The 5,883-nt window shown below is 32.8% G+C and overlaps 1 long non-coding RNA gene across 1 annotated transcript; it reads left to right on the top strand.

The window, feature by feature from the left end:
- Window positions 1–3,248: 3,248 nt before the first annotated feature.
- On the top strand, window positions 3,249–4,418 carry LOC112740340 (uncharacterized). The gene is made up of 2 exons (XR_011871778.1): window positions 3,249–3,591; window positions 3,746–4,418. It is a non-coding gene; the product is annotated as an uncharacterized lncRNA (long non-coding RNA).
- Window positions 4,419–5,883: the final 1,465 nt, after the last annotated feature.

Here is a 5,883-nt window from a genome sequence, read left to right as displayed (position 1 = left end):
TGGATTAAATTGATAAATTTTCATAAATATATTTTATCAACGTTCAATTAGATATATCAAATATGATGTACGCTGTTAGTTAATATTTTTTACATTATTAATTGTTAAGAAAAAATGTTAATGAAGTGACGAAAGGATAAACATGTTTAATTTGTAATCTTTAAAAAATTAATTTAATTAATAAAATATTTTAAAAACGAATTTGAAAAACAACATATTTTTAAAGAGTAATTTAATCATTAATCCAAAAAAAAAACGTAGACTCAATAGCAAAAAAAAAAAAAAAAAGATAGCGACAATGTTAAAAATTTGGTATGGCTAAAGAATAACTTTATGCACGTAATATTTATAATTATATATTTATTATATTTATATTTAACATTTATTACATTTATAATTACACAGTAACTTTTTTGCTGGGCAGGACGTATCTTCATGTCAAAGTTAGAAAGCAAGACTGCAATTAGCCATGGTAGGAAGAAATAAGCTATTAACATTAATTGAATGTTGGAGAAGTACCCGAGAACTGCTTTGACGAGTCACACCCAATTAAATTGGTTATTATTGCAAAATTGTAAGGAGAGAAATTGAATGCTCTTTATATGGTGCTGGCTGCGTCTTTTAGGAGATCAACAATTAGATAACACAATGCATCATGGTACCTGGAAATAAAACTCGATATTTTTTTATAAGTAAAATACAAACTCAAAGTAAAAAAGAGCAAGATATAAATATCATACAAACGTTAACTAAAACAAAATATAAAAACACAAGTTCCAGGGTTTTATTATTTTGTTGACCTGTTACGTTTCCAAAAGGACCATTATAATTGTGGATCATCTTTACTACTCGTGGTCATTACTCATTACCTGCATAATACCAATTTATTTGGTCTCCAACAAAAAGTGCTCTCTAAGTCATTGCCATTAGCAACATTTTAGAGTAACCAAATAAACTAAATTGTAAAAGGCTAATAAAAAAGATAAATGTAAGGAGAAGCTTGGTCCATTTTTCTTCATGTATGTAACTAATAGATTTGGAATGGAAAAAAAATTGAATTTCTCTCATATAATAACCATTAGATTGATGCATGAATGTATAATTAGATGTACGTATAAAATATAACAATTAAATTTTAGAAATATTAATAAAGATAGTCCTAAAATCTCAAAATAACAAAAATTTCAAAGAAAATTTAAATGTGACTAAATAGCTAATAATTTTTTTTATATGAATGATACAGTTTTTATATTTGACAAACAATTTTTATATTTGACTCAAATTTTCTGAAAATATTTAAATAACCATTAAAAAGTGCATGCAAAAGTTTAGAATATAAATTGATCTTTGGACCTCTTTTTATTTTTAATTTTTTTCTTTCACCAAAGAATACTCATTTGGCTTCACTAATTTTTAAGGGTAAATGAAAATATTTATTTTCTTAATTCTGTTATTTTTTGAATATATATATATATTATTTTGTCACACTTTTAAATTTCTTTAAAATATTTTTTTATTTAGATTTTTTAGAAGCATTATTGCCAAAATTGTTTGAGACATCTTTTGTGGTTTATTCTAAATTTTAATTAGAATATGTGAAATTTTGATATCAGTTCTTTAAAACAACAAGAAGAAGATATACGCGGTAATACAAGGTACTTTGCTTTCGAAACATTATTCTATTTTATTGAACTCACAGCAGGTTGTCATGCTCTATATACAAGACTTTTGTGATTTAGTTACAGAGTACTGATACGAAATTTAAAAATTAGAATAGACATATAAATATATAATATACGAGAGGGGCAAGAAATCAAATAAATGTTGAATGGGATTTTGAGTTTGGGATATGGTTGGATTTTTGCGGACAACACATGGAGAGTTTTATTGACGTAGTTGGGTTTTGTACTTTAGCTTAATTTGGAAGCACAGGGGAACAGTGACACCACGTGCACAGCATCTTTATTGGGAACTGTTCCAGCAACTCAAATTTCGTATCATTTGGCACACATTGCTCCACGTCATCCACTCTTCCATCACAAAGCTGTCTGTACGGACACAACCCCCAATTTTTTTGGGTGCCATGTTCATATGCTTTCTCACGAGCCTGTGTGGTTGTACTAGTATTATCGACAAATTGTTAGGTGGCATGCGAGTAATTTAGTGTTTTGTTTTGTTTAATTAATAGTTTCTATATATTAATATTATAGGTTTATTATTATTTTTAATCTTATTTCTTAAAAATCCAAAAATTATTTTAGATATGAAAAAAAGAATGATGTTTTGCTTAAATATTAGTATTTAGGGTGTTTTACAGAGTTGTGGAGGTGTCAGAAATAAAGTCCAACACGCAGGTAACGTATTGTGGTAAATGCTACAACACGTCTGTCTAGATCAGGTGGACCAAACGCCATCGACTTTTTGTGTTGGTGGCATCTTCCTTAAGAACTACGTAGGATTTGGAGTAGAAAGATAAATACATCATATGGTCATGGTTACTTGACATCAATTTTAGAGGGTGTATTCTATATTTGAGTTTGTAGCCAATTTTAGGGTAATATTTGAAATATGAAAATTTTTTGGAAAATTTGATAAAACCATATTTTTGTCTCATAATAGATCACCGAAATTGAGCTTCATAGGGATCGTCTTTAGTGGACCAAATATCCATGTTGATAAAGTAAAAAAATAAGGGTAGAACCCAAAAAAATATTCAATGCCACAGGAAAAGAATCCAAGAGCTTTATGTCTTGGTTTAATGTATCATTTTGTGGGGTTTATTTTCACTTTTTAATTTAGATGTGGGAGGGAAAATGATGTAGAACGCAGATATGGAATATATAGGTGCTTTACGCAACTGTGGTATCAGGAGCAAAAATCGGACCATTCGATTTTTGAGTACACAAATCGGACCCTCTGATTTGTGTTTAAAAAATTAAAAAAATTTGGAGTACACTCCGATTTGTGTACTCCAAATTTTTTTAATTTTTTAAATACAAATCGGAGGGTCCGATTACCTTCATCAAAATTTAAATTTTCTCTTCCACACTAATCGGAGTGTCCAATTAGTAAGCTTAATTTTTTTTACAAAGAATCCGATTTCTTCATCCCTGTTTCAGAAAAAGCTGTTCCCACATCCATGTCTAGCACCCACATTTTCCACAATAATACACAACACACACATGCTTCTTATATCCAAAAAAATGAGCCGTTTATTTTTATTATTTTGTTTTATACTTTACCTTTATATCTTAGTTCCTTTTAATTCATCTTTAACCTAATAGGCCAATACAAAGACGTTTTAAATTGGTCATTTGTCATCCACCATGGATGAGAGTATGAACTTCTTTGCAGTCACAAAGGAAAAGAAACCTGGTGTGTACTGTAGCTGGAAAGGCCCCAACGAGAAAGCTGTCTCCTGCACCTTTCCGGAGTTTCACGGATTCAATAGCTATGACCAAGCGTTGTTGGCTTTCAATTCCAAAATGTCAAGCATCCATGCAGAGAACTCGGCGAAAGCTGAGATGGTGGGATCTCTGTGCGAAGGAGGTGGGTCGTCCGGAGGTAGCCGACGACGTCCGATTGTGTCGTGTAAGTCAATTTAGGGTTTTGTCTGAAATTTATTGACGTAGGGTTACTTCCAATTTTCGTTTACGAGAAGACTGTTATATGAAAAATGTGTGTATGTTAGTCTTCGTGGGGTTTAGAGTTGTTTTACTTCCTTTCCGTTTTGGTGGTTATGTAGGGCTACCCGTAATTTCCCAAGAGGAACTCGAGTGGAATTTCGCGATTGTAAACGATATGGAGGAATGACTGGTAAAGATTTGCCACGAGAGTGGGAAACTTGGGCCTTGTTTCTTCAAACAGGAACGCTATTTGGAAGATTCTGGCCTGTACTTCGGATTCACGGTGATCATTCTCGATGACCCATTTGAAGTGGAGTTGGATGCGATGGGTCATTTTTGTCTAGAGGAGAAAGCAGCTCAAGAAGATGCAGCTGTGGAGATGCTTAGTCGCGTTCTGGAGATAACCGGTAAGAAAATTCGAGACTTTAACTACACAAAAGTGAAGCTCCTCCGCGATAGCAATGATGCCCTTCGAACAAAGGTTCATCTTTTGGAAGAATCATATGAGAAGCTTAAGTTGAGTTATCAGAACCTCGCCAACGTCCACATCGGAGGCAACTCCCCTTGATTTAGGTGTAACTTACCAAGTTGTACTAATCTATGATTTTTATGTGTGATCTAGTTTAGTTGCAGTTAGTTCTACTTGATTTTTGTGTGTATTTGGTTTAATTCACTGAACTTGTTTAGAGATAAGTGTAACGCACTATTTTGTGCAGTAATATGTTGTACTATTTTGTGATCTATTAATGTTTGATTGCATTTAATAGAAGCAATGATGGTTATTATTTGTAATTGTTGAGAAGACCTAATTTTTATATTTTTTCATGGAGTGTGTTGTTTGTCAGTTTGTGCTATTTTTTTTACACAGTACATTGAATGAGTTTAAAGTAAATCTCTGTACTCAGGATTCTCTTTTCTTATTTTTTTGTTAAAAATATGTGTTAGGTGCTGAAAGGTCTAGGCTATGTAATTATAACCCTAGCATGTATATCTGCAGCATGGCAGGGATTTTTGTCCTTCTAGTCGGTTTAGGGTGCAGTTGGGGACATAAACGAGGTTAAGAAAATATTGTTGTCAAGCAACCACACATAAAACTAAATGCCCGATATAGTATAAGTAATCTTAGTACAATGCTCACTTGATTAAAAAAGAGTACGATGCTCACTTGATTAAAAAAGAATATGGTCTCACTTGATTAAAATAGAAGATGCTGACACATGTTATACATTTTAATGGAACAATTATAAAACACTAGACACTACACACACGAGTTTATGAAGACATTGACTGGTTGATTTTGGACACCCTCTCCAGGTTTAAGTAACAGTTGAAGTTAAGTCCAATATGCAGCAATGCAAAAGACCAACATGGTAATGACAATTGCAAGTAGAGAATGTAGCGGAAGCATTACGCTAGTTGTTGTTGTCTTTTCTCTAGTTGGTAACATGTCATCCCCTTGAATTTCTTGCTGCATTGAAAGGGGTTGGTCTTCTTGCTGCACAAGGGGCTGATGTTGGAGTATATATGTAGGTAGCCGCGTTGAAGGAGGTAGTAGTGGTTGATGTTCGGCTTGAACTATAAACTGAGCTTGGAGGTTAGGGATACAAGTTCCATTTTGGTGGGTTGTGTAACTGTTCCAAGCCATGATTGCTTGTTGTGGGTCTCTATATGAGCAGTATAAGCTCCTGCTAAAGCAGTCAACTTGTTGATGACAAGCTAGCCAATTATAGTATACTCCTGGGACTCTCCCACGAAAAACCTCATAGGTTTTGTCCTTGGAAAACAGCATTGGTTCAATTTTGGTGCTAAGAATGAAGGGGATTTATTTGTTTTGCGGGGCTTTTTGTAGTATGGGGTACTTTTGGATGCCCTTTAAAAAATGCTGAGGGATTTGGTTAGTTGGAAGCATTAATGATCTACTTTAATTGGGTTGCATTTGGCCTCATCTACCTTGTACTCTCGAGAAACAAGTTAGAAAAAAAGCTGTTGTCTGTTGTCTTCATACGAGACTTAGTTATGTCAGATTTTGAGAGTTATATAATATTAACAAGGTTACCTTATTATTAATAATAAAAAAGATACTCTAGAAAAAAGGTTTGGCTCTAGTCATTTACTATGACGCACTTGTCTGTTTATTGGAAGCAACCCCGTGTTATTTTATGTATGTGTCACTTTTTAATTAAAATATTGATTTTTTAAAATATTAATTTATGCGTTACTTTTTTAATTGGAAGATATTGTATGAGATATTCTATAT

This window comes from Arachis hypogaea, chromosome 14 (assembly GCF_003086295.3).
Source record: "Arachis hypogaea cultivar Tifrunner chromosome 14, arahy.Tifrunner.gnm2.J5K5, whole genome shotgun sequence".
Classification (NCBI taxonomy): Eukaryota; Viridiplantae; Streptophyta; class Magnoliopsida; order Fabales; family Fabaceae; genus Arachis; species Arachis hypogaea.
This window is presented reverse-complemented; position numbering and strand designations above follow the sequence as displayed.